This window comes from Callithrix jacchus, chromosome 1, assembly GCF_049354715.1.
Source record: "Callithrix jacchus isolate 240 chromosome 1, calJac240_pri, whole genome shotgun sequence".
Lineage (NCBI taxonomy): Eukaryota > Metazoa > Chordata > Mammalia > Primates > Cebidae > Callithrix > Callithrix jacchus.
In genome coordinates, this window is record NC_133502.1 from 178883330 (window position 1) to 178903171 (window position 19842).

Genomic DNA, 19842 nt, shown 5'->3' on the forward strand with positions numbered 1-19842 from the left:
CAGATTACAGCAGAATTTTATTCCTACTTTTATCTTTCACAATAAGGATCATTCTACATCTAAAGGCAAACTTTGTAATCTTATTAACAAAACATTATTGTAGTGGCAGGATATTTCCACTGTGCTTGTTCTTTCTCCATAGAGAGTACAGAGAAGCTACAGTTTATGTAAGATACACATAAGAGACATGCATCTGCAGAAGATTGAACTCTGACATTCCTATTCTTGTGAACCTGGGCCGATGACTTGAGGAGAAATGTGCTGTTGTAGGGGTTGTTGTCCTTTGAGGAGGTAGCTGTGCATTTCACCTGGGAGGAGTGGCAGGATCTGGATGATGCACAGAGGACCCTGTACAGGGATGTGATGCTGGAGACCTACTGCATCCTGGTATCATTGGGTGAGTGAAACTTCCCAGTAACCTCCAGAGGTAACACTTCTATATTCCTAAATATAGGAAGCATTTATAAGGTTTAATGCTATTTAACTGTAAGATTCTATGTGAAGAATGTGCCAACCCTCTCTAACAAAAGACTCAAATTGGCTCCTTCATTATACAGCTTCTGAAACGGAGCTGTTGTCATTCTGAAAAGGACCTTACTTTGCAGTTTTGCTAAGTCCTCCATTATTTCCCATTACCAGGCCATTGCATTACCAAACCTGAGGTGATCTTCAAGTTGGAGCAAGGAGTAGAGCCGTGATTAGAAGAAGAATGGGCAAACCACGGCCTCTCAGGTTAGTCAATGCATACTGGGCAGGGAAGCCAGGAAAGGTCAAGGCCAGTGTTGACTTGTTTTCACCAATTTCTCTCCCAAGTCCTGTACCTGAGGACAGCTGGTTTTTATGCATCAGTTCTGTGAATTATATCATCTCCAAGTAGGGCTGTCATATATATATATCTGAATTTTATTTTGCTGGATACTTTAAAATATTTACTTAAAACTTAATCCCTACCTTGCTCTTCTTAGATATTTTTATTTGCTATTAATTTCTCAATTTTCTTAGTTGTCTTGTTTTCCTCCATTTTCATGGACTGTTTTCTTGCCCAGACATTTATTCATATGTCCATTTATTCTTTCAATATATCTTAACTGAGTAGCTGGTAAGTCTTGGTAATTTTATATTTACATTTGTAACAGCAGTGGTCAAAATAATTTTTTCATAAAGCATACATTTTGATAAGAGAGAAACAAAATAATATATGTTAAGTAGTTGTAAAAGAACCATGTGGAATATTTAACCAACATGAAAAAAGGTATATAATTTAGGAAGGATTGTAAGACAATGCAATATCAGAGGCATTGTTAACTTTGGTATAGCTCCAGTTCAAGTTAACTCTCTTACTTGTGGCACACAGTAGATGAATATAAATATAGATGTAGGAGTGGACATGACAATTGGAGATACAAACTTAAAAATTGGTAAGTCAGAGCTGGTGTTTAGAACCATAATTATAGAGGAGGTCACCTAGGGAGGTGAACCAAAATAAGAGGAATCTAGGAGTGAGCCTTTTGTATAATGACATCAAACATCCTTACAGTGAGGAGGACCCAGCATAGGAGCATGGAAAAGAATAGGCCTGGACTTCAGAAGAGAACCAGGAGATTCTGGGTTCCGAGGTCTATGGAAGCAAAGGTTTCATATTGAAGGGCTCAGATCTCTATTTGGCAGTAGACAATGAGAAGTGTACAAGAGAGTCCATTTTTCTCTGAAACTAGGAAACAGCTGAAACTTGAACCACAAAATAAAGGCCTTCAGAAGCATTGAATTATGAAGCAGGGATGCATGTACCAGAAATTTTGGGGGAGAAGATCAGGACTGTTCATCTTAGAAGGACCTAATAAATGACTTATCAAAGATAGTGGACACTTTCTGAGTTGCAGAACTGAATCCTTAGGACCAGCAGGGAGGGGATGCCCACAGTGATGGAGTGGAGCTTCAGGTACCTATTATAATTCTGAGAAGCAAAAGGAGTCAGGTGAAACTTGAAATTTGCAAGAAGCAGTCTTCATATAATTTGGAGGAGAGATTTTGCATTTGAAAAATGCCCAGATGCTGGCTGGGCGTGGTGGCTCGTGCCTGTAATCCCAGCACTTTGGGAGGCCGAGGCAAGTGAATCACGAGGTCAGGAGTTTGAGACCAGCCTGACCAACACAGTGAAACCCCTTCCATACTAAAAATACAAAAAATTAGCTGGATGTGGTGGCAGATGCCTGTAATTCCAGCTACTCAGGAGGCTGAGGCAGGCGAATCGCTGGAATGTGGGAGGTGGGGGTTGCAGTAAGCCAAGATTGCACCACTGCACTCCAATCTGGGTGACAGTGTGAGACTCTGTCTCAAAAAAAAAAAAAAAAAAAAAAAAAGAAAAATGCCCAGATACATATAGCCATTCCCAGGGAAGCATGAAAACTAAGGAAATACCGATGTAAAATCTGGTTCTGAGGACAAGTGGCCATCTTGTGCACCTGCAGGTAGCCGATCCAGGAATACCTTATCATCTTCAAAGGAGGATCAGAAAAATCACACACAAGCTACCTCCCATTGTTACAACAATAAAATGGGGAAAAACAACAGAGAAAACAGTTGGCAGTTGATAAGCACTTAGATGAAAATTGCAGCTAGGTGTAGGTGAATATTTTTTACCAATTTTTTAATGAATTGAAACAAAATTAAAAAACAATAAAAAACATGATTTTACATTAGAAAATCTATTAATGTGATTTCTTATATTAAGTTAAGAACAACCATGTGTGTATAGAGCCAGTACTGATAATTGATTTTAAAATAATCTTACACCACTAGGCGAGAAAGTAACTTCATTGTCTTTACATAAGCATTTCACAAAAAAATGCTTATGTGCATTCATGGTTTTTTTTTTCCGTTTTTCATTTCAGATGTCCAGATGGTTGACATAATTGAAAAAAGCCAGGAAATTCATCATAGACATATGTGGCAAGTGGCAATCACCAACAACAAAACATCAACTGAAGAAACAGTTGAATTAGGAAAAATACTTAATTTGAGCTCAAACCATATTCCAAGTGTGATGGTAAATAATGCAAGCTATTCAGAAATGAGGCCTGAGGAGTTAAATATAAGTCAGAAAATATTTCTCTCTATTGAGCCTCATGAAATGCAGGCAGTCAGAAAATATTTCTCTCTGTTGAGCCTCATGAAATGCAGGCAGAAGGAAAACCTCATGATCGAAGTATAACTGGGAAATCTCTCACACATGGTGAGTATCTTAGTCACAATAACAAGGTTCATATGAGGCAGCAGCTTTTTGAATATAGTGGACAAGGAAAAGCCTTCAGCACTGAGGCAGAGAAGAGTCATAGGGGAGAGATGGCATGTACATATAATGAATATGAGAAATCCTATGAGTCAGCACTCACTTCCCAGTAGATAACTGCTGAATATAATGTATGTGGGAAAATGTTTCGTAAAAAGTCTAAGCTTACCAAACATCAGAAAATACTCACAGGAGAGAAACCCTATAAATGTATACAATGTGAGAAACCATTCATTAAGAAATCATATCTTGCAAATCATCAGAGAACATATATGTGGAAGAAACCCTTTACATATACCAAATGTGAGAAATCCTTCTGTCAGAAGTCAAACCTAATTGTTCATCAGAGAATCCACACAGGGGAAAAACCCTATGAATGTCATGAATGTGGAGAAACCCTCTGCCAAATGTCAGCCATTATTTATCACAGAATACACACAGGAGAGAAACCGTATGAATGTATCGATTGTGGGAAAACCTTCTACCAGAGGTCAGCCCTTAATGTACATCAGAGAATTCACACAGGAGAGAAACCTTATGAATGTAATGAATGTGGGGAAACCTTTTATCAGAAGTCAGTCCTCACAAAATCAGAGAATTCACACAGGTGAAAAACCATATGAATGTAAAGAATGTAGGAAAACTTTCCCTCGGAAGTCAAAACTTACTGTACATCAGAGAACTCACACGGGGAAAAACCCTATGAATGTAATGAATGTGGAAAAACATTCTGCCTGAATTCAGTTCTTATTATACATCAGCGAACTCACACAGGTGAGAAACCATATGAATGTAATAAATGTGGAAAAACCTTTAGCCAGAAGTCACACCTCAGGGTGCATCAGGGTATTCACACAGGGGAAAAACCCTATGAGTGTAATGAATGTGGGAAAACCTACCAGAAGGCAGTTCTTACTAAACATCAGAGGACTCACACAGGGGAAAAGCCCTATGAGTGCAATGAATGTGGGAAAACTTTTAGCCAGAAGTCAAACCTCAGGATGCATCAGGGTATTCACACAGGGGAAAAACCCTATGAGTGTAATGAATGTGGGAAAACCTACCAGAAGGCAGTTCTTACTAAACATCAGAGGACTCACACAGGGGAAAAGCCCTATGAGTGTAATGAATGTGGGAAAACTTTTAGCCAGAAGTCAAACCTCAGGATGCGTCAGAGTACTCACACAGGGGAGAAACCCTACAAATGTAATGAATGTGGAAAATCCTTCTACCAGAAGTCAGTGCTCACTACACATCAGAGAACTCACATAGGGGAAAAACCCTATGAGTGTAATGAATGTGGAAAAACCTTTCATCAGAGGGCAAACTACAGCAGGCATCAGAAAACACACACAGGCGAGAAACCTTATAAATGTAATGGATGTAGGGAAACCTTTTTCCAGAAATCAGCCCTCACCATACATGAAAGAATTCACACAGGGAAGAAATCCCATGAATGTAATGAATGTGGGAAGTCATTCTGCCAGAAATCATCCCTTACTATACATGGAAGAATTCACACAGGGGAGAAACCATATGAATGTAAAGAATGTGGGAAAAGCTTTTGTCAAAAGTCAACCCTCAGTAGACATCAGAGAACTCACACAGGCGAGAAACCATATGAATGTAAAGAATGTAGGAAAGCTTTCTACCAGAAGTAGCTCTTGCTGTACATCGTAGAACTCACACAGGTGAAAAGATCTATTAACATGCTGAAGGCGTGAAAAGCCTTATTAGCAAATCATATCCTACAGCATATCAGTGGATACGTACAGGAGATAAACCCTGCTCATGTAACCAGTGTGAGAAATCCTTCAGGTACAAGTCAAGCCTTACTATCCATCAGCGAGGTCACACAGGGAAAGCCCTATGGCTGTAATGAATATTGGAAACACCTTTTAGCAGAAGCCAAACCTTAGGAGGCATCAATAAATTCATACTTGAGAGAAAGCCTAAGAGTATAATGAATGTGCAAAAACCTTTTGTCTAAAGTAACACCTTAGCAGGTACTAGGGAATTCACATAGGAGAGAAGTCCTGTGCGTCAGAGACTGGCTATATATTCTACAAATTTCACCCTTTTTTTCTCTTGGACACATGGACTGCATTCCTCAGCCCCATGTTATGTGACTGGGATGCACAACTGACCTCTGCAGTAGACTCTACACAAGTTAGGGTTAGGGTCAAATATTCCTCCCTGACATTGAAAAAAGAAACATTTTATTTTCTTCAGACTTTGAAGCAGGACTTTTATGTATGCTTTTGGAGGAAGTCACCATGCAGAGTCCATACTTGAGGAGTGGTGAGTTAGCTCCACCTCCTTGATGGCTGAGTGTCTATGTCAGGTATTTGGAATTCTTCTGTATAAGAGATTTCTATTCAGGCCATTTATGTATCAATTTAATCATAAATAGATACCAGTATGGATGCTCAGTTACTTTAATGTTTTGGTTGTTATCCAATTCTGCATTATTTTGTTGCTCTTTGCTTATACCCTGTGGCCATTGGGAGCTCTTTCCACTGGCTCCTTTGACATAATTTCGTATATTTATTTATTTATTTACAATTTCTTTCTGTTACTTCAAAAGTACCCTGGGTCATATATTTTCTGTCGCAGTCCTAGTTTCAACCAGTTTTTCAAAGACCCCTGATTTCCTTTGTTTGAGAATGGCCTTAAAAACTTATACCTGGCCACTAAATGTGGTTATTGCATCATGACCCTCACAGCTGACAGTACAAACAAATATATGTGTGTGTTCTAACTTATATGTACCCACTTAATTATACAGGTTTCTACATGGAACCATTTGTGTATATATATTAAGTTAAATGTGAGTTTATATCTACATTTTATATATGTATTCTGATCCATTATCACAGAGATCATTCCAGGTTTCCCACATTTCTTATCCATAACTTCTCACTCTAACAGTAAGGAACCTGGCTGTCACTATCTGCCATTTATTTCATCCCTTGTTCCATTGGGAACAAGGAATTCATTCTTGATCCAGATTCCAGGTTGGGATTTAATGGGAAATTCTCCAGTTCATAGTACAGAGCTCCTAAAACTTTCATAATTTCCTGAACAATAGGGGTGCTAGTAACATCTTGTGTTCTAACATTTGGTCTTTGGCCCTGGTTCCTGACATGGAGTTCCTAAATTCCTTGGAATCTCCTGAGTGATAGGAATGGCTTCTGTAAGGACCCTCTGTGGGTTCCTGGATGGTTTCAGGATGGGGGATGGTCACCAGAAAGACCAAGCCATGATAAGAAGCTTGTAACTTTTAGCTTCACATGCAATCCTTTGAGGGTGTGAAGGGACTAGAGATTGAATTAATAGTTGATCATGTCTACATGATGAAGCCTTCATAAAAATTCCTAAAATATGAAATCTGGAAAGTTCCAGATCAACTCTGTCAGATTTGATGTCTAGTGAGGGCTCATCTTTCATAGATAGTGCCTTCTAGCCATGTCCTGACATGGCAGAATTGGGGGGGAAAAGGCTCCTAGATTATTTTATAAGGGTGCTGGTTTCATTCATGAGGGCAGCACCTTCATGATCCAATCACTCCTCAGTTACCTCTGAATACCATCATCCCTTTGGGGATTATGTTTCAACATAGGAGTTTGGAGGGTATACACACATTGAGACCATAGTAACTAGTAAACATAAGTAAGTGTTTCCCTGAGTTCCATAAGCCATTATAGCAAATTGCCAAACCTGAGGAGGGAGTGTAGGAGTGCATAGTTTCTAGCCAAGTCATAGAAGTTTGGGTAAACTGAGGATTCACTACTTTTGATTGGCACCTGAGGTTGGGGACAGTCTGGTGTTACTAAGCCCTTAACCTGTAGGGTCTGTACAAACTTCAGTAATTAATGTTATAATTGAATTGTAGGACACTCAGTTGTTGTCCAGAGAGTTGGAAAATTGGTTGGTGTGGGAAACATCACCCACCCCAATTTGCTGTCACAAGTGAAGTGTTGAGAGTATAGGGGGAAATCATGGTTATTTTTCTTTTTACAGATACAATGGTTTCAAAATTAACTATTATCCCTATGGGTAATAACTTTATAAAATAGATTCCACTGTTTATGTATAGTACATTTTGCTTTTAGTCTGTGAATTCTACTCATTTCCAAAATGACTTAGGTCAGTCAGTACCATTGGCCCACCATTTGCAACATACGTTGGTAATACAATTAGATTCTTAGTTGCACTCTGTATTTTGTCCTTAGATACGTCCATAACCTAAATAATTTAATTTGTGTAATTCGTTCTTTGTGCTTTAAAATTTTGTGGCTTTAAGTATATACATAGTGTTGGATATCCACCACTAAAGTACCAGAATACTTCAAATCCCCACCCCAGTCACTCATCTGATTATCATCTTTGTAGTAATGGAGTCATATAATGTATAGCATCCTCAAGCTGCCACCCTTCACTTGGCAACATACATGCAAGATTCATTCATTTATTTTCATGGGTTGAAAGTTCATTCCTTTCTGTTGCTGAATGGTATTCCATTGCATTGTTGTACTTCAAGTTGATTATGCTAGTTTTTGTTTGAAAATAATTTTTCAAACATCTGTCTAAACCTATACATTTTAGGGGTGCATTTGTTTGATTTTAGGTAAGACTTGTTTATCTTTGGGAAAAACTGCCAAACTATCTCCCAAAGTGGCTGTACAATTAATGCATTCTCCTAACAGTGAATGACAGTACCTGTTGTTCTTCAACCTCCAATTGTTATTGTTGAGCTTTTCTTAGAGTCTCGCAGTTCTACTAGGTGTGCAGTGGTATCTCAGCATTATTTTAATTTGCAGTCTCCTAATGGGATGTGATGTTGAACATCCTTTTGTATAATTATTTGCTATCTGTATATTTTCGGTGTTTTTTTTTAAGACAGTGTCTCGCTCTGTCATTCTGGCTGAAGTGCAATGGAGTGATCTTGGCTCACTGCAAACTCCACCTCCTGTGTTCAGGCAATTCTTTTGCCTCAGCCTCCCAAGTAGCTGATGCCCCCCACCATGCCTGGCTAACCTCCAGATTTGGAGTTATTTTTCAGGATCGGTTTGGCTTTTCAGGATTCCTTGAAATTCCATATAAATATTAGGATCAGCTTTCCCGTTTCTTTCCCAAGGCTTTTGTGATTTTTGTAGGAATAATGTTGAATCTGTAGATTGCTTTGTGTAGTTTGGAAAAGTTAATGAATGTCATCTTCAAATCCATGAACATAACATGTTTTTACATTTATTTGGGCTTTAATTTCTTTAAGCAATGTCTTATAATTTCCCCCTTTTAAGTCTTACCCTTTGATTACATTTGTTCCTAAGCATATTCTTGCCATTGGTATTATTTAAAGTGAAATTTTTATAATTTTATTTTCAGATTATTCATTGATAGTGTATATGTATAAAATGGATTTTTTGGCCAGGGACAGTGGCTCACACCTGTAATGCCAGCACTTTTAGAGGCCAAGGCAGACAGATCACCTGAGGTCAGGAGCTGGAGACTAGCCTGGCCAACATGGCGAAAACTTGTCTCTACTAAAAATACAAATTTAGCTGGGTATGGTGGCATATGACCGTAATTCCAGCTTTATTGAAAGCCCTTTCTGTAACAGCTGAGAAAATTATGGGGTGTTTTCCATTCATTCTAACAACACTATGTTACATGAATGGTATTAGGGTGTGGAACCGCTGTTGATTTACTGGGATAAAAAATCATGTTCATGGGGTCTGATCCTTTCAAAATGCTGTCAGTTTTAATATGCTGTTATTTTGTTGAAGATGATTAAGCCTATATTTCTGAGGTTCTAGATCAGTCCTTGAAGTAGCATAGCACTGAGTAGGATAGATCAGGATGAGATTGTGTGTAGACTGCAGTTCGTATTTACAGAGTTAATTTGTCAGGATATTACAAAATCAAGGGATATGGGCTGACAGGGTTCAGAGTTTACCAATTGAAGATGATGGCATGAGGGCTTCAAATAGGAGATTCAGGTTGGTGGTTGGGAGCTGCATAGTAAGACATTAGAGAGAGATCAGGTGAGTAACCAGGGTTAGATTGAGAGGTCAGGATTACGGTGAAGAGTTAGGGTGAAAGGGTAGTGAGGTTTAGGATTAGGGTTACAGTAAAGGTGTGAGTAGGTTTAGATTAAGGTTAGAATTATAGTGGGTAGAAGTAAAGTTAGAAATTATGGTTGAGGGTTACCATAAGGTTAGCTTTAGAGATAAGGGTAATCAGAGTAGGGTGCTTGAGGTTAGGGGTTAGGGTCGGGGTTAGGGTTAGGGGTTAAGGAACATCACTTATTTTTATTTGTTTTGGTTTCTCTCAACTGTGCTTCATGGTTTTCTGAATGCATATTTGCATACATTTTGTTACATTCATACTTAAGGGATTCAACCTTGGGGTGCTATTGTAAATGGCATTTTAATGTTTCCAGTTCTAATTATTTCCATTCATTGTTGCTGATGTGAAGAAACGCAACTGACTTTTGCCTACTGGACATCTTTTTTAGTTTTTTAAATCTCTGTTCTGGCCAGGCATGGTGGTTCACACCTGTAATTCCAGCACCTTGTGGGGCTGAGGTGGGTGGATCACCTGAGATCAGGAGTTTTGAGACCAGCCTGGCCAACATGGTGAAACCCCATCTCTACGAAAAATACAAAAATTAGCAGGAAATGGTTGCATGTGCCTGTAATCCCAGCTACTAGGGGGCTGAGGCAGAAGGATCACTTAAACCTGGGAGGTGGAGACTGCAGTGAGCTGAGATCATGCCACTGCACTCCAGCCTGGGCAACAGAGCAAGATTCTCTTTAAAAACAAAAAAAAACCCTCCATCTGTTCCGTGAAGGCATGGAATGGTGGGCTCGATTTCAGTTGAAATTTTGAAAATCACAGCCTGAGATAATCTGAACACTGATTTTGCGAGATTCCCCAGGGCTTCTGCCAGGGGATGCCAGCTCCTGCCGAACCAGGAATGTGAACAGGAACCACAGTGGATTCCTCACTTGTGCCCTGGGGCTTCAACCCTGAGGAAGGAGCTTCCTTTTCCTCAGGACCTGCCACCCGGGAGAGGCCGTGGCTCAGGACAGTCTGTCACCAGGTGAGGGAAGGAGGAAAATGCTTCCTGTCAGCAGCCACAAGTGCTGAGGAGGGAGCACTGCCATGGGCCTTACTTCCCTGTCAAGGTCTATGCAGCCTATTGTGAAATGGTGTCTCTTCTGCCTGACATTGACAGCGTGTCATGACAGTTGAGTGCAGCTTGTCTTACGGATCCGGGCTTGTTTCTGAAGAGAGATCGTGGTGCTGAGCTGAGAAAGGAGTGACACTGAGCAGTGCCATCAGGATGGGTGGGGTGGTGGTGGCTGGGGACCGACAGGTGCTGCGGGGTCACAAACACTTTCACTCGTGTTTTAATAGCTCATTTGTCTCACAGCGTTTGAGTAGTTGAAACATTATGGATATATTTAACAGTAGGCCACATGATAACCATAAAGGTTAAGTTTAAATATATTGTATATACCTCTCCACACAAAATAACATATACCGAATACTAATATATAAATATGTAAAGATTGTGAGCTGAACAAAGTGCAGATTGAGCTTGAGAATCTCGGGAGGGGACATGATGTCTTCGATCCTTTGCTGTAGCTGCCAGAGTATAGGAGATGCAGGAGCAGTTCTTACTTTTGATTGAAGGCTGCGTAACTGAGGATCTGGGCAGGAGCAGTTCTTTTGTTGTTTGAGGGTCATACAGCTGTGGACCTGGGCAGGAGCAGTTCTTTTGTTGTTTGAGGGTCACACAGCTGTGGACCTGGGCAGGAGCAGTTATTTTGTTGTTTGAGGGTCACACAGCTGTGGACCTGGGCAGGAGCAGTTCTTTTGTTGTTTGGGGGTCACACAGCTGTGGACCTTCGCGGGAGCAGTTCTTCAGTTTGAGGGTCACACAGCTGTGGACCTGGGCAGGAGCAGTTCTTTTGTTGTTTGAGGGTCACACAGCTGTGGACCTTCACAGGAGCAGTTCTTTAGTTTGAGGGCCACACAGCTGTGGACCTGGGCAGGAGCAGTTCTTTAGTTTGAGGGTCCCACAGCTGCGGACCTGGGCAGGAGCAGTTCTTTAGTTTGAGGGTCACTCAGCTGTGGACCTGGACAGGAGCAGTTCTTTTGTTGTTTGAGGGTCACACAGCTGTGGACCTGGGCAGGAGCAGTTCTTTTGTTGTTTGAGGGTCACACAGCTGTGGACCTGGGCAGGAGCAGTTCTTTTGTTGTTTGAGGGTCACACAGCTGTGGACCTAGGCAGGAGCGGTTCTTTAGTTTGAGGGCCACACAGCTGCGGACCTGGGCAGGAGCAGTTCTTTAGTTTGAGGGTCCCACAGCTGCGGACCTGGGCAGGAGCAGTTCTTTAGTTTGAGGGTCACTCAGCTGTGGACCTGGACAGGAGCAGTTCTTTTGTTGTTTGAGGGTCACACAGCTGTGGACCTGGGCAGGAGCAGTTCTTTAGTTGTTTGAGGGTCACAGAGCTGTGGACCTGGGCTGGAGCAGTTCTTTTGTTGTTTGAGGGTCACACAGCTGGGGACCTGGGTAGGAGTAGTTCTTTTGTTGTTTGAGGGTCACACAGCTGTGGACCTGGGCAGGAGCAGTTCTTTAGTTGTTTGAGGGTCACACAGCTGTGGACCTGGGCTGGAGCAGTTCTTTTGTTGTTTGAGGGTCACACAGCTGTGGACCTGGGCAGGAGCAGTTCTTTAGTTGTTTGAGGGTCACAGAGCTGTGGACCTGGGCTGGAGCAGTTCTTTTGTTGTTTGAGGGTCACACAGCTGGGGACCTGGGTAGGAGTAGTTCTTTTGTTGTTTGAGGGTCACACAGCTGTGGACCTGGGCAGGAGCAGTTCTTTAGTTTGAGGGTCACAGAGCTGTGGACCTGGGTAAGAGCAGTTCTTTTGTTGTTTGAGGGTCACACAGCTGTGGACCTCGGCAGGAGCAGTTCTTTTGTTGTTTTAGGGTCACAGAGCTGTGGACCTGCACAGGAGGATTTCTTTAGTTTGAGGGTCACACAGCTGTTGACCTAAGCAGGAGCAGTTCTTTAGTTTGAGGGTCACACAGCTGTGGACCTGGGCTGGAGTAGTTCTTTAGTTTGAGAGTCACACAGCTGTGGACCTGGGCAGGAGCAGGTCTTTAGTTTGAGGGACACACAGTTGTGGACCTGGGCAGGAGCAGGTCTTTAGTATGAGGGTCACACAGCTGTGGACCTAGGCAGGAGCAGTTTTTTAGTATGAGGGTCACACAGCTGTGGACCTGGGCAGGAGCAGTTCTTTTGTTCTTTGAGGGTCACACAGCTGTGGACTTGGGCAGGAGCAGTTCTTTTGTTGTTTGAGGGTCACACAGCTGTGGATTTGTGCAGGAGCATTTCTTTTGTTGTATTAGGGTCACAAAGCTATGGACCTGGGCAGTAGCAGATCTTTTGTTGTTTGAGAGTCACACAGCTGTGGACCTGGGCAGGAGCAGTTCTTTAGTTTGAGGGTCACACAGCTGTGGACCTGGGCAGGAGCAGTTCTTTAGTTTGAGGGTCACACAGATGTGGACCTGGGCAGGAGCAGTTCTCTTCTTGTTTGAGGGTCACACAGCTGTGGACCAGGGCACGAGCAGTTCTTTAGTTTTAGGGTTCCACAGCTGTGGATCTGGGCAGGAGCACTTCTTTTGTTGTTTGAGGGTCACACAGCTGTGGACCTGGGCAGGAGCAGTTCTTTAGTTTGAGGGTCACACAGGTGTGGACCTGGGCAGGAGCAGTTCTTTCGTTGTTTGAGGGTCACACAGCTGTGGACCTGGGCAGGAGCAGTTCTTTAGTTTGAGGGTCACACAGCTGTGGACCTGGTCCGGAGCAGTTCTTTTGTTGTTTGAGGGTCACACAGCTGTGGACCTGGGCAGGAGCTGTTCTTTAGTTTGAGGGTCACACAGCTGTGGATCTGGGCAGGAGCAGTTCCTTTGTTGTTTGAGGGTCACATAGCTGTGGACCTGGACAGGACCAGTTCTTTTGTTCTTTGAGGGTCACACAGCTGTGGACCTGGGCAGGAGCAGTTCTTTAGTTTGAGGGTCACACCGCTGTGGACCTGGGCAGGAGCAGTTCTTTTGTTGTTTGAGGGTCACACAGCTGTTGACCTGGGCAGGAGTAGTTTTTTTGTTGTTTGAGGGTCACACAGCTGTGGACCTAGGGAGGAGCAGTTGTTTAGTTTGAGGGTCACAAAGCTGTGGATCTGGGCAGGAGCAGTTCTTTAGTTTTAGGGTCACACAGCTGTGGACATGGGCAGGAGCAGGTCTTTAGTTTGAGGGCCACACAGATGTGGACCTGGGCAGGAGCAGTTCTCTTGTTTGAGGGTTACACAGCTCTGGACCAGGGAAGGAGCAGTTCTTTTGTTGTTTGAGGGTCACACAGCTATGGATCTGGGCAGGAGCAATTCTTTAGTTTGAGGGTCACACAGCTGTGGATCTGGGCAGGAGCAGGTCTTTAGTTTGAGGGTCACACAGGTGTGGACCTGGGCAGGAGCCGTTCTTTTGTTGTTTGAGGGTCACACAGCTGTGGACCTGGGCAGGAGCAGTTGTTTTGTTGTTTGAGGGTCACACAGCTGTGGACCTGGGCAGGAGCAGTTCATTAGTTTGAGGGTCACACCGTTGTTGACCTGGGCAGGAGCAGTTCATTAGTTTGAGGGTCACACCGCTGTGGACCTGGGCAGGAGCAGTTCTTTAGTTTGAGGGTCACACAGGTGTGGACATGGGCAGCAGTTCTTTAGTTTGAGGGTCACACAGCTGCGGATCTGGGCAGGAGCAGTTCTTTTGTTTGAGGGTCACACAGCTGTGGACCTTGGCAGGAGCATTTCTTTAGTTTGAGGGTCACACAGCTGTGGACCTGGGCAGGAGCAGTTCTTTAGTTTGAGGGCCACACAGCTGTGGACCTGGGCTGGAGCATTTCTTTAGTTTGAGGTCACACTGCTGCGGACCTGGGCAGGAGCAGTTCTTTTGTTTGAGGGTCACACAGCTGTGGATTCGGGCAGGAGCAGTTCCTTTGTTGTTTGAGGGTCACACAGCTGTGGACCTGGGCAGGAGCAGTTCTTTCGTTCGAGGGTCACACAGCTGTTGACCTGGGTAGGAGCAGTTCTTTAGTGTGAGGGTCACACAGCTGTGGACATGGGCAGGAACAGTTCTTTAGTTTGAGGGTCACACAGCTGTGGACCTGGGCAGGAGCAGTTTCAAGTTTCAGGGTCACACAGTTGTGGACCTGGGCAGGAGCAGTTCTTTTATTGTTTGAGGGTCACACAGCTGTGGACCTGGGCAGGAGCAGTTCTTTTGTTGTTTGAGGGTCACACAGCTGTGGACCTGGGCAGGAGCAGTTCTTTTGTTGTTTGAGGGTCACACGGCTGTGGACCTGGGCAGGAGCAGTTCTTTTGTTGTTTGAGGGTCACACGGCTGTGGACCTGGGCAGGAGCAGTTCTTTTGTTGTTTGAGTTTCACACAGCTGTGGACCTGGGCAGGAGCAGTTCTTTAGTTTGAGGGCCACACAGCTGTGGACCTGGGCTGGAGCATTTCTTTAGTTTGAGGTCACACTGCTGCGGACCTGGGCAGGAGCAGTTCTTTTGTTGTTTGAGGGTCACACAGCTGTGGACCTGGGCAGGAGTAGTTCTTTAGTGTGAGGGTCACACAGCTGTGGACCTGGGCAGGAGGAGTTGTTTAGTTTGAGGGTCACACAGCTGTGGACCTGGGCAGGAGCAGTTCTTTTGTTGTTTGAGGGTCACACAGCTGTGGACCTGGGCAGGAGCAGTTGTTTTGTTGTTTGAGGGTCACACAGCTGTGGACCTGGGCAGGAGCATTTCATTAGTTTGAGGGTCACACCTCTGTTGACCTGGGCAGGAGCAGTTCATTAGTTTGAGGGTCACACCGCTGTGGACCTGGGCAGGAGCAATTCTTTAGTTTGAGGGTCACACAGGTGTGGACATGGGCAGCAGTTCTTTAGTTTGAGGGTCACACAGCTGCGGATCTGGGCAGGAGCAGTTCTTTAGTTTGAGGGTCACACAGCTGTGGATCTGGGCAGGAGCAGTTCTTTTGTTGTTTGAGGGTTGCACAGCTTTGGGCCTGGGCAGGAGCAGTTCATTAGTTTTAGGGTCACACAGTTGTGGACCTGGGCAGGAGCAGTTCTTTAGTTTGAGGGTCACACAGCTGTGGACCTGGGCTGGAGCATTTCTTTAGTTTGAGGTCACACAGCTGCGGACCTGGGCAGGAGCAGTTCTTTTGTTTGAGGGTCACACAGCTGTGGATTCGGGCAGGAGCAGTTCTTTTGTTGTTTGAGGGTCACACCGCTGTGGACCTGGGCTGGAGCAGTTCTTTTGTTGTTTGAGGGTCACACAGCTGTGGACCTGGGCAGGAGCAGTTCTTTAGTTTGAGGGTCACACAGATGTGGAACTTGGCAGGAGCAGTTCTTCAGTGTGAGGGTCACACAGCTGTGGACATGGGCAGGAGCAGTTCTTTCGTTTGAGGGTCACACAGCTCTTGACCTGGGCAGGAGCAGTTCTTTAGTGTGAGGGTCACACAGCTGTGGACATGGGCAGGAGCAGTTCTTTAGTTTGAGGGTCACATAGCTGTGGACCTGGGCAGGAGCAGTTTCAAGTTTCAGGGTCACACAGTTGTGGACCTGGGCAGGAGCAGTTCTTTTGTTGTTTGAGGGTCACACAGCTGTGGACCTGGGCAGGAGCAGTTCTTTTGTTGTTTGAGGGTCACACAGCTGTGGACCTGGGCAGGAGTAGTTCTTTAGTGTGAGGGTCACAGAGCTGTGGACATGGGCAGCAGCAGTTCTTTAGTTTGAGGGTCACACAGCTGTGGACCTGGGCAGGAGCAGTTCTTTTGTTGTTTGAGGGTCACACAGTTGTGGACCTGGGCAGGAGCAGTTTCAAGTTAGAGGGTCACACAGCTGTGGACCTGGGCAGTAGCAGTTCTTTTGTTGTTAGAGGGTAACACGGCTGTGGATCTGGGCAGGAGCAGTTCTTTTGTTGTTTGAGGGTCACACAGCTGTGGACCTGGGCAGGAGCAGTTCTTTTGTTGTTTGAGGGTCACACAGCTGTGGACCTGGGCAGGAGCAGTTCTTTTGTTGTTTGAGGGTCACACAGCTGTGGACCTGGGCAGGAGCAGTTCTTTTGTTGTTTGAGGGTCACACAGCTGTGGACCTGGGCAGGAGTAGTTCTTTAGTGTGAGGGTCACAGAGCTGTGGACATGGGCAGCAGCAGTTCTTTAGTTAGAGGGTAACACAGCTGTGTTTCTGGGCAGGAGCAGTTCTTTTGTTGTTTGAGGGTCACACAGCTGTGGACCTGGGCAGGAGCAGTTCTTTTGTTGTTTGAGTTTCACACAGCTGTGGACCTGGGCAGGAGCAGTTCTTTTGTTGTTTGAGGGTCACACAGCTGTGGACCTGGGCAGGAGCAGTTCTTTTGTTGTTTGAGTTTCACACAGCTGTGGACCTGGGCAGGAGCAGTTCTTTTGTTGTTTGAGGGTCACACAGCTGTGGACCTGGGCAGGAGCAGTTCTTTTGTTGTTTGAGTTTCACACAGCTGTGGACCTGGGCAGGAGCAGTTCTTTTGTTGTTTGAGGGTCACACAGCTGTGGACCTGGGCAGGAGCAGTTCTTTTGTTGTTTGAGGGTCACACAGCTGTGGACCTGGGCAGGAGCAGTTCTTTTGTTGTTTGAGTTTCACACAGCTGTGGACCTGGGCAGGAGCAGTTCTTTTGTTGTTTGAGGGTCACACAGCTGTGGACCTGGGCAGGAGCAGTTCTTTTGTTGTTTGAGGGTCACACAGCTGTGGACCTGGGCAGGAGCAGTTCTTTAGTTTGAGGGCCACACAGCTGTGGACCTGGGCAGGAGCAGTTCTTTAGTTTGAGGGTCACACAGCTGTGGATCTGGGCAGGAGCATTTCTTTAGTTTGAGGGTCACACAGCTGCGGACCTGGGCTGGAGCAGTTCTTTAGTTTGAGGGTCACACAGCGGTGTTTCTGGGCAGGAGCAGTTCTTTTGTTGTTTGAGGGTCACACAGCTGTGGACCTAGGCAGGAGCAGTTCTTTAGTTTGAGGGCCACATAGCTGCGGACCTGGGCAGGAGCAGTTCTTTAGTTTGAGGGCCACACAGCTGTGTTTCTGGGCAGGAGCATTTCTTTAGTTTGAGGGTCACACAGCTGTGGACCTGGGCAGGAGCAGTTCTTTAGTTTGAGGGTCACACAGCTGTGGACCTGGGCTGGAGCATTTCTTTAGTTTGAGGTCACACAGCTGCGGACCTGGGCAGGAGCAGTTCTTTTGTTGTTTGAGGGTCACACCGCTGTGGACCTGGGCAGGAGCAGTTCTTTTGTTGTTTGAGGGTCACACGGCTGTGGACCTGGGCAGGAGCAGTTCTTTTGTTGTTAGAGGGTAACACGGCTGTGGATCTGGGCAGGAGCAGTTCTTTTGTTGTTTGAGGGTCACACGGCTGTGGACCTGGGCAGGAGCAGTTCTTTTGTTGTTTGAGGGTCACACAGCTGTGGACCTGGGCAGGAGGAGTCGTTTAGTTTGAGGGTCACACAGCTGTGGACCTGGGCAGGAGCAGTTCTTTTGTTGTTTGAGGGTCACACAGCTGTGGACCTGGGCAGGAGGAGTCGTTTAGTTTGAGGGTCACACAGCTGTGGACCTGGGCAGGAGCAGTTCTTTTGTTGTTTGAGGGTCACACAGCTGTGGACCTGGGCAGGAGGAGTCGTTTAGTTTGAGGGTCACACAGCTGTGGACCTGGGCAGGAGCAGTTCTTTTGTTGTTTGAGGGTCACACAGCTGTGGACCTGGGCAGGAGGAGTCGTTTAGTTTGAGGGTCACACAGCTGTGGACCTGGGCAGGAGCAGTTCTTTTGTTGTTTGAGGGTCACACAGCTGTGGACCTGGGCAGGAGGAGTCGTTTAGTTTGAGGGTCACACAGCTGTGGACCTGGGCAGGAGCAGTTCTTTTGTTGTTTGAGGGTCACACAGCTGTGGAGCTGGGCAGGAGCAGTTCTTTTGTTGTTTGAGGGTCACACAGCTGTGGACCTGGGCAGGAGCAGTTCTTTTGTTGTTTGAGGGTCACACAGCTGTGGACCTGGGCAGGAGGAGTCGTTTAGTTTGAGGGTCACACAGCTGTGGATCTGGGCAGGAGCAGTTCTTTTGTTGTTTGAGGGTCACACAGCTGTGGACCTGGGCAGGAGCAGTTCTTTAGTTTGAGGGTCACACAGCTGTGGACCTGGGCAGGAGCAGTTCTTTTGTTGTTTGAGGGTCACACAGCTGTGGACCTTGGCAGGAGCAGTTCTTTTGTTGTTTGAGGGTCACACAGCTGTGGACCTGGGCAGGAGGAGTCGTTTAGTTTGAGGGTCACACAGCTGTGGATCTGGGCAGGAGCAGTTCTTTTGTTGTTTGAGGGTCACACAGCTGTGGACCTGGGCAGGAGCAGTTCTTTTGTTGTTTGAGGGTCACACAGCTGTGGACCTGGGCAGGAGCAGTTCTTTTGTTGTTTGAGGGTCACACAGCTGTGGACCTGGGCAGGAGCAGTTCTTTTGTTGTTTGAGGGTCACACAGCTGTGGACCTGGGCAGGAGGAGTCGTTTAGTTTGAGGGTCACACAGCTGTGGATCTGGGCAGGAGCAGTTCTTTTGTTGTTTGAGGGTCACACAGCTGTGGACCTGGGCAGGAGCAGTTCTTTTGTTGTTTGAGGGTCACACAGCTGTGGACCTGGGCAGGAGCAGTTCTTTTGTTGTTTGAGGGTCACACAGCTGTGGACCTGGGCAGGAGCAGTTCTTTTGTTGTTTGAGGGTCACACAGCTGTGGACCTGGGCAGGAGCAGTTCTTTTGTTGTTTGAGGGTCACACAGCTGTGGACCTGGGCAGGAGCAGTTCTTTTGTTGTTTGAGGGTCACACAGCTGTGGACCTGGGCAGGAGGAGTCGTTTAGTTTGAGGGTCACACAGCTGTGGATCTGGGCAGGAGCAGTTCTTTTGTTGTTTGAGGGTCACACAGCTGTGGACCTGGGCAGGAGCAGTTCTTTAGTTTGAGGGTCACACAGCTGTGGACCTGGGCAGGAGCAGTTCTTTTGTTGTTTGAGGGTCACACAGCTGTGGACCTGGGCAGGAGCAGTTCTTTTGTTGTTTGAGGGTCACACAGCTGTGGACCTGGGCAGGAGGAGTCGTTTAGTTTGAGGGTCACACAGCTGTGGATCTGGGCAGGAGCAGTTCTTTTGTTGTTTGAGGGTCACACAGCTGTGGACCTGGGCAGGAGCAGTTCTTTAGTTTGAGGGTCACACAGCTGTGGACCTGGGCAGGAGCAGTTCTTTTGTTGTTTGAGGGTCACACAGCTGTGGACCTGGGCAGGAGGAGTCGTTTAGTTTGAGGGTCACACAGCTGTGGATCTGGGCAGGAGCAGTTCTTTTGTTGTTTGAGGGTCACACAGCTGTGGACCTGGGCAGGAGGAGTCGTTTAGTTTGAGGGTCACACAGCTGTGGACCTTGGCAGGAGCAGTTCTTTTGTTGTTTGAGGGTCACACAGCTG

General features: G+C 45.6%; 1 protein-coding gene across 15 annotated transcripts in view; it reads left to right on the forward strand.

The window, feature by feature from the left end:
* Window positions 1-19842, forward strand: part of LOC128932312 (uncharacterized) — a 68917-nt gene that overhangs the window by 28816 nt on the left and 20259 nt on the right. For all 15 annotated transcript variants that reach the window (XR_013519562.1, XR_013519565.1, XR_013519552.1 and 12 more), the window contains 3 exons: window positions 143-397; window positions 640-732; window positions 2892-3232. The gene's annotated coding sequence lies outside the window, so the exon portion shown is untranslated. The remainder of the gene's footprint in view (window positions 1-142; window positions 398-639; window positions 733-2891; window positions 3233-19842) is intronic.